Raw genomic sequence first — 9035 nt, 5'->3', positions numbered from 1 at the left:
GGGTTGGAACCGACTCCACAGCACTTAACAACAATTTACATTATACCTTTCATCATAAAGAAGGGAGATTGAACAATAAAGTCATGTACTACTTCCCCACTCTGAAGTCAGAGAGATTCGTAAACAACCTATTAATTTTAAGAGCATGAGACTACATATCAATATGCATTCAGATAATAAGAAACAAAACCTGGCTTGCTCATTCTCATGGAACAAATATAATTTCTGGATTTGGATTATAAGCGGTCATTAAAGATTTTTATTTCCAGAAGTGCATTTTTAACCTCACCAGCAAGATAATATCCACATAATTCAATTGATGAAGGACAAAATAAGGGCAAAACTCAAACTTGGGTAGGAAACCCAGATGTCTTTCCAGGCACTAGAGTAGTAATTTGTAAATGATGTATTTCAACATTGGGTTTGTATACACAAAATAAAAAGAAAGTATTTTCATAATCCTCCAGGACAGTCTGTTTTGTTCATGTGAAACCTTCTGCCAACCTGCCTTGGGCATGGTATTTGAGCAAAATTATTCACTACAACTCCAAATAGCTCCTCATTCTACATAATAACACCATTTTACAACTGACACTTACTACAATAAATCTATTATGGCACAGCCATCTTGTCAACCACAATTGAGGAATGGGCGTACATGGAGTATCTACAAGTCAAAATGAAGGCTCCTCATAGGATACGTTCTGAAGTAGTTTAGGAGGCTCTAATTGATACTTGACTTTTTATCAAGACCCATTTTTAATGTTTAATTCAATGTTTAAATGTTTAATTCAACACTTCCGTAAATTTTCTGAAGCCCCCTCTTACTAATATGCACTGAAAGAGGCTTCTTGTTATTGTCAAAGGCCGTGGAGTTGGTCCCCAACTCATGGCTACATTATCCACAACAAAACAACAAGAAAAAAACCATACCCGCTGCCATCAGTGGTTCAAACCCACCTGTCACTCCATGGGAGAAAGATGAGATAGTTGGCTCTCGTAACAATTGACTTTCGTAGAAATCATAAGGAACAGTGCAACTCTGCCCTATCGGGTGGCTATAAGTCAGAAACTGCTTGATAGTAGTGGTTTGGTTTTGTGGTTGTTGTTGGCGGTGCTGATTTTCTTCAAACCTATTTTGGGGAACCATTACTTCAGACACTTCTAAGCTTTCTCAATATTCTATGTCCTTGTGTGCATCAGTAACAACTGCACCTTCCTGACACACAGTTTTACTTGGAAATGACTATCCGGAATAAACATTAAATTTCTCCACTTTTTTTTCACTCAGGTTTGACCAGGTGGGCAACACTTAACCAAAAAAATATGAGCATAGGTTGTAGATGCAAGTTCTGCCAAGTTTGCTGAATGCCTTTCTCTTCCTCTATGCTTTGTTTTGTGATTGGGGTTTTTTTGACGCAGAAACATGGATCTTCTGCTGAGACCATGAACCTTATTGGACCTTATTAACAGGGAACAGGCGATCAAGATGATGGATGGAGTGCAAACTTGAGGACTACGTGGATTCGTGGTAAGCAGGGACTACCATTTTGTTACTGTGTGACATCAAATCAATTCTCACTCATGGCGACCTGGTAGGTTTTCCTTGTTGGTGGTGTTGTTTGCGGCTATAATCTTTACAGGAGTAGACTGGCTGGTGTTTTTTCCCATGGAGTTTCTGGTGAGTTCTAACCTCTGGATTAGCAACCAAGCATCTCACCATTTTACCATCAGGACTCTTGTTGTTGTTAAGTGTCATTGAGTCAGTTCCAGCTCATAGGGACCCTGGAGAGGGTTTACAAGGAATGGCTGGTGAGTTTGAACCACCAGCCTTGTGGTGAGCTTTGTCCCACCACACTCCATAGAGACTGCCATACCAGCTGTAAACAATTGTTCTCGATTTTCTATACGATGGCAGGTTAAAAACATGTAGGTTTAAACCATTTGTGTTTTCTACTTCATGCTGCTTGTGATGGATTGATATGTGCACTCCCATCCACACCTCCCAAATATATTGAAACGCTGGCTCTTACACCTAGACTGCAAAGTCAGTTTGAACCAAAAGGTCGGCAGTTGAAGCTTACAAGTTGTTCCTTGGAAACTCTATACAGGGTTGCTATGGGTCGGAACCAACTCATTGGTATTTAACAACAACAACAACACCTATAAAGGACTCCTGTTGTGGCACTGTAAGATCAGTACTGGACTGAGAACCACAAGGTCAGTGGTTCAAACCTACCAGCTGCTCCTTGGAAACCCTATACCGGTTCACTATGAATTGGGAACAACTTGACAACTCTTATCAACAACAGCACCTATAAGCTATGGCAACAATTGTGAGGACCAGGCAATGTGTCCTTCGCTTGTTCATAAGTCAGAACCAATTCTAGGGCACCTAATCTAACAAACACCTATAAATATGATCCTATTTGGAGCTAAGACTTTGTTGTTTGAGTTACGCCATGTCCAAATATGGTTCTAAACTGCATCAGGTAGGAATTACACAAAGACCAGAATGGGCACAGGGGCACACAGGGGTAAGAAGAAAGAAGACACAGGTAGTTGTGTCTATAAGAGTCTCTGGCAGCTTCTAGAAGCTGAGAGAGACAAGGAAGGACCTCTTCCTAGAAACCACGCCCTGACTGTGGACTTCTAGTCTCTGGAACTGTTCGAAAACCCATTTCTGTCCTTTGAAGCCACCAACTGTGGTGTGCGCATTATGGCAATCCTACACAGCTAAGAAAGAGGTCTGATAGCATAGTACATTACCAGCTGGGCTGCTAAATACAAGGTCAGCAGTTTGAATATACCAGTCGTTTCATTGGTGAAAGATGAGGCTTTCTGTTCCAGTAAAGATTTACAGTCTCAGAAACCCTATGCAGGGTCATTTGGTGCCACACCACCACATGACTCAGTGGCACACTACCACACGACTTGGTGACACATCACCACCACCACCACCACCACCAAAGGCAGCTAAGACACCGCCTCTTATTGTTAGGTGCTCTGGAATCAGTCCTGATTCAGAGGGAGATCCCCCCGCCCCCCCCTCCCACCCCCAATGTACAACATGTACAACAGAACAAAACACCACTCTGTGCTGTGCCATGCTCACATTTTCCCCAAGAAGCAGATTAATCAATCATTCGGTGGTTAGGAAGCATCCCTTAGTGTGGATACATAGTGGACGCTTGGTGTGTTGTTTGTATTGCCTTTCTGAGACTTCTTTCCCCTATCTGCCGTCTATGTGCACATTGGTAATTTTGTTGTGCACCTTTAAGTCGGTTCCAACTCACAGTGACCCTGTATAGGGTTTCCAAGGAGTGACTGGTGGATTTGAACCACTGACCTTGCAGTTAGCAGTCCAGTGCTTATCCTGCAGTGCCACACAAGAATAAAAGCATTTAGAGTTACCAATGAGGGCTCCCTCTACATTTCTGGAACTGACTGGACCAGGAATGGGCAAAAGATGTCAGCTGGTCCAAGCAGTCACACTCTGGTCAATATTTCTGTCTGGGGATCATATTTTCTGACATGTTGACTGGGTTTGGTGTAATTGCTCTAACAGACAGAAGAGCACTGCATTGAGTCAAGTCTAGACTCTAGTGTGACTAGAACTTGGTGTTTGAGTCAAATTTACTTCTTGGGTTTTTTTTTCCACCTATAAACTGGGAGTAACATCGGCCCTACTTATTCCCACAGTGATATGAGGTTACAAAGGGAGAGAGCAGACATATGAGTGTGCTTTCAAAGAAGTGTTGTCAAACTGCAAGCTTTCATTCTAGTTGATGCTCCCTGCAGCTGGAAGCTGTCTGTGTCCAGCCATTGCCACTGCTCCTACTGTAATCCCAGAGTCCTGGTGTGGCACTGAGGGATAAAGCACTGGACTGTAAGGTTGGTTTGAACCACAAGGTCAGTGGTTCCAACTCACCAGTCGCTCCTCAGAAACCCTATACAGGGTTACTATGAGTCTAAACTGACTTGCTGACACGTCACAACAACACACTAACCCCAGGGTGTTGGCAATGTCGCTCATGAAAATGCCCAACCAACTTGTCCCTTTATGACTTCAAACACAGTCACTGTTGCTACCTTATTTAGATCAGCTCCAGTGTATGCAGTCAGCCCAGTAAATAGTTTATTTATTCTGAATCCTTCCTCTGGGAATGTTCTTTTGAACTAGTCTAACATCTCATTTCCAACAGGATAAGGAAAACGTAAGCTTCAGAAAGGCACTGCATCTTTCATGTGTAGCTTATAAATACTGCACCTGGTATGTACAGAAACACATCTGTCTGTGCAACTGTCCAAGCTGGGGCAAGCACCTTATATTTGGAAATGGCTTCCTCAGGGAGGACCCCAAAGACACTGCCTGGAGATGCCAGGGCTTGGGAAACGCTAGCCACAAATGTCCTTTCTCTGGCAATATTTGCTTTCAATTGATATTAAAGAAAAGCAAATGTACATTTGCGTATCTTATTTCCAAACCAGTTAATGCTACTCAGTCCTGATAAACCACACTTGCAACATCAGGCCACGTGGGTAGCAGACAGTCAAAGCAGACAGACACTGTCTCTTCTGCCTGCGACATCAGAGAGCAACGTGCTAACTCGAAAGAAAGCGCTTCTGATTGTTGGGTTAGATTTTGAAGGTGCCACTCACTCAGTCCTGTTAGAAGACAAAGAGAGCGTCTTCTGATCCCCAACTGGAACTCAGGAGACATGTTTTGATGGAGAATTTAGAGCAAGGAGTGCCTCTGGGGCTGGGTTCAGGAACACAGAAGAATGTCCTGTTGCAGAACTCAATGCTGCCATCCAGCCCTCATCAGCAATGCCTCGGGCAAACCAAGCATCTGGCCTTTTGCTGCGGCTGCTGCAGATCTCCACACCAGTGGTAAATCACCAACTCACCAGGAGTAACAGAAGACTCAAAATCTCACCATCAATGTTTCAAAGTAGACTCCCTCCCACCTTGATTCTTTTGTTCTTATGAAATCAGAAACTATTTAGAAGGCTATTATCTTTCAAAAGACTAGCAGTATCAGTAATTTTTTTTTAATGAGGTTTTATTATAAGGGTAGCATGCTATTCTAAGGAGATCTTGTGACTCAGTGGTTAAAGTGCTCAGCTGTTCACTGAAAGGTGTGCGGTTTGAACCCACCAGCCAGCATTCCATGGGAGAAAGATGTGGTTGTTTATTTCCATAGAGACTTACAGCCGTGGGGCCTCCCTACTCTGTTCTATGGAGTCTTGGCGAGTTGGAATTGACCCCTGGTAATGGGTTTGCATTTTTATGATTTGTTTGTTTGGTGTTGTTTTTAATTCTAAGGCATGCATCAGAGAGGAATCACTTAGTTATAAATGAGAGAACTCTGACTTGCACTGCCAGAGCCATAGCTGGGATTTATTGGCTCACAGAGTTGGAAGATCTTGGCATGCTTGGATCCAGGTGCATGAATGATATCATCACCAGTTTGCTTCCTCCTCCTCTTCCAGACCTGTTTTCTGTGTTTGGGCTGTATTCTCAGGCTGTTTTTAGGTTATGGCAAGACAGTCAGAAGGAACTCCAGGCAGCCCTATGGGGTAAAGAATGCTTCAGTCCCAGAGATGATAACAAAAGTCAAAATGCTCACTGGCCTACCCTGGAGTACCTGTCCATCCATGTATCACACCTGGGGACAAGGGGACTGGCTAGGCTTGAAGTCAGGTGTTGCATTATCTCCATCTAAGATGAAGAATAAAGATGAGAGAGAAGGTCTTCCCAAAGGAGAAACTGACACTTACTAAAGAACAGATAAAACCAAAAATATAAACATCATTATTCACCATGTATTTCCAACAGGGCCTGGCTGCCTCAGTAGGACCCATGATGTCTTTGCTCTAAAAAAACAAGTCATTGAGTCTCAGGGTCGGGTATTTTCAGATTCAAAATCTCATTTGATATGGTAGAAGGAGGCATTCAGTTTCTGGGGTATTGACTTGTGACAACGTAACACACAGAAACTTAAAGATCAATTAGAAATCTACCATATTGATTATCAACAAGAACTACAGCCTCTGTTTGGATTAGAAATTCCTAGTCCAACTGCCCAGGAGATACTCTGCTTGTGTAAAGTACGTGAGAAAATCAATTAAAACCAGGAGAATGCATGATGAGCCTGAAATCAGACCAGAGGAATTCCTTACGTCATGACATGCTCATAGCAGAACTGCTGCATTTAGACAATGCATCCATTCCAATGGGAGTGGAATACCTGCCTAGAAGGCTCTCACCCAAATGGTATCTCATTCATCTGAGTACTGGTCTTTGCATCCTGCATAAGTTCTGGGCGACTGTTGCTAAACTTTGTCTTTGTAAATTCTGCCACTGTCTTTTTCCTCAGGGTCTTTCTTTCTATTGGACGTCCACATTTGAGTAGTCTTCTTTTGTGTTGTCATTTGATAGCATCCTTACCAGTTGCCGTTAGTCTAATCTGCCTCCTGCTCACCCCAATGTGTGACAGAGTACAACTGTTTTCCCTAATATTTTCAATGGCTAATTTCTCAAATTAAGGAGCTCTGGTAGTGTAAGTGGTTATTAATCGGGCTGCTACCCTCAGGGTCATCGGTTCGAAACTACCAGGTTTTCCGTGGCAGAATGATGAGCCTTTCTGCTCCCGTAAAGATTTACAGCCTCGGAAATCCTGCACAGGGTTGCTATGAGTCAAAACTGACACCACAGCACATAACAACAACAACAATTTCTCAAAAGTAGGTCTGCAGGCTTTTCTTCCTTGGCACTTCTAAGTGATCTCTGATCTCCTGTCTTTCCATTAGCAACTGAGCATTTTAACTGCTTGTACCACTCTGGAACGCCTTTTAGAAACATCATTATTTTTAGTTGAAGATTTAATTTGGTAGTGTCAGAATCACAGCCTAAGCACTGATCATCATATTGATTTATACCCATTTGCTAGAACTTTTTTGTATAATTTCTATTATATAGAGTTGGTGCATTTTAGAGAAAGGCTTGGCATTCGTACTTGATGCAAAGGATTCACAAACCATATTTTCAGGGGGAAAACTTCTTTGACAAATCTCTCTGGTTAAGCTTCCTCTTGTAGTATTCATACCCAATTTGTGAGTTTCATATGTTCAATTTTTGGCATATCTTAGTCTCTTAAATTGTGCTACTACCACAGCAGCTGTCTGGATTCTATAAACAATCTCAGGATGACAAATGTGTGTAGGAAGGATGTCAGTTTTTCTGAATTTGCAAATCTGTCTTGAGCAGAAAAACTACAATGTAACAGATGAATGATAGAGAGTTGGATATAAAGAAACAAAGAGGCCAATTGGCTGCCTAAATCCATTGCCATCCAGTGGATTTCAACTCATCGTGACCCTTTTGTTACAGAATAGATCTCTGCTCCTTAGGGTTTCCTTGGCTGTGGTCTTTACAAAGACAGTGCCACTGGGTGGGTTAGTACCCAAGCACAAGCTGTGTTTGCCACTCAAGGAACTTAATCTACTGCCTGCTGTTACTGTTGTTTGTTGTCATTGTGTATTGCCACGTTGATTCTGACTCATAGTGACCCTGTTGTTGCTAAGTGCCATCGAGTCGATTCTGACACCCAGTGACCCTGTATACGGTTTCCAAGAGGGTCTGGTGGGTTTGAACTGGTGACCTTGTAGCTAGAAACCCAGTGCTCACGTTGCAGCACCAAACCAGGGCTCGTAGAGACCCTATAGGTACTTAACATTGGATATCCCTCTGTGATCAGCGATGGATTCCCATGGACAAGACAAACACAATGTCTGTCAAGGATGTGGAAAGATGCTTTGATTCTGTAGGAAGGTGCTCTGGGTTTGGGAGAGAGATAGATACCAGGCAGCTCTAGAAGAAGAATCTTTGATGTGACGAAAAAAGTGAAATTGCTCACTACAGATTAGTGTAAGAACTACCAACTGCTCCTTGGAGGCCGAGATGGCCAAACTTCATCTCTCATACTTTGGGCATAGTGTCAGGAGGGACCAGTCGCTGGAGAAGGATATCATGTTTGGTAAGGTGGAGGGTCAGAGAAAAAGAGGAAGACCCCCAAAAAGATGGATTGGCCAAGTGGCAGCATCAGTGGGCTCAAGTGTGGCAACAGTATGAGGTTGGCCCAGGATAGGGCAGTGTTTTGTTCTGCTGTGCATAAGGTTGCTATGAGTCGTTACCGACTTGATGGCGCCTAACAACAACAACAACACTACTAACTAACTCACACTTAACTCTGATGACTGGGTCATTGAACACTGTGAAGGCTAATGTGTCTGCTTGGCTGGGCTGTGATTCTCAGCCGTTTGGCAGACAGTATGTAATCTATTAATCATGGAGTGTGAGCAGCCAATCAGCTGAAAGTGGAGTTTCCTTGGGGGTGTGACCTGCATCTGGTATATAAACGGAAGTTCTGACAAAGTTAGCTCTGTTTTCGTTGCCTGACCGCATGTTCCTGGGATGTAAGCTTGCAGAAATCTCAGACTTGCCACCTGATCTGCAGACTTTGGATTCCCCAGCCCTCTAATTCCATGAGCCAGCAGAGGCCGACTGTGGGTCCACCACCCCCGAAACCATGTCAATCAGTGGAGTCCTTGGATTTGTTGTCTGGCTCATGAATTTGGGACTTGCCAGCTCTCACAACTGCATGAGCCATACTGTTGAACTAAATCTCTCTCTCTCCACACACACACACACACACACACACACACACACACATGCATCCATATTTTCTTGTTAAGTTCCCTAAAGTCAACACCAACTCATAGCAACCCTAAGGAGTAGCTGATGGGTTTGAACTACTGATTGAGCTTATGGTTCACAGACCAGTGCTGATCCTAAAGTACCACACCAGGAGTCTGTAAGTCTATATACATATATTGTTGTTGTTAAGTACCATGGAGTTGGTTCCGACTCATAGTGACTCTGGGTTTCTGAGGCTGTAAATCTTTACAGGAGCAGAATGCTTCATCTTTCTCCTGTGGAACCGCTGGTAGTTTCAAACTACTGTCCTTGCC

The sequence above is a fragment of the Chrysochloris asiatica genome, unplaced genomic scaffold (genome assembly GCF_000296735.1).
Source record: "Chrysochloris asiatica unplaced genomic scaffold, ChrAsi1.0 scaffold00023, whole genome shotgun sequence".
Classification (NCBI taxonomy): domain Eukaryota; kingdom Metazoa; phylum Chordata; class Mammalia; order Afrosoricida; family Chrysochloridae; genus Chrysochloris; species Chrysochloris asiatica.
The sequence above is the reverse complement of the archived record's forward strand: the minus strand, read 5'-3'. Positions refer to the sequence as shown.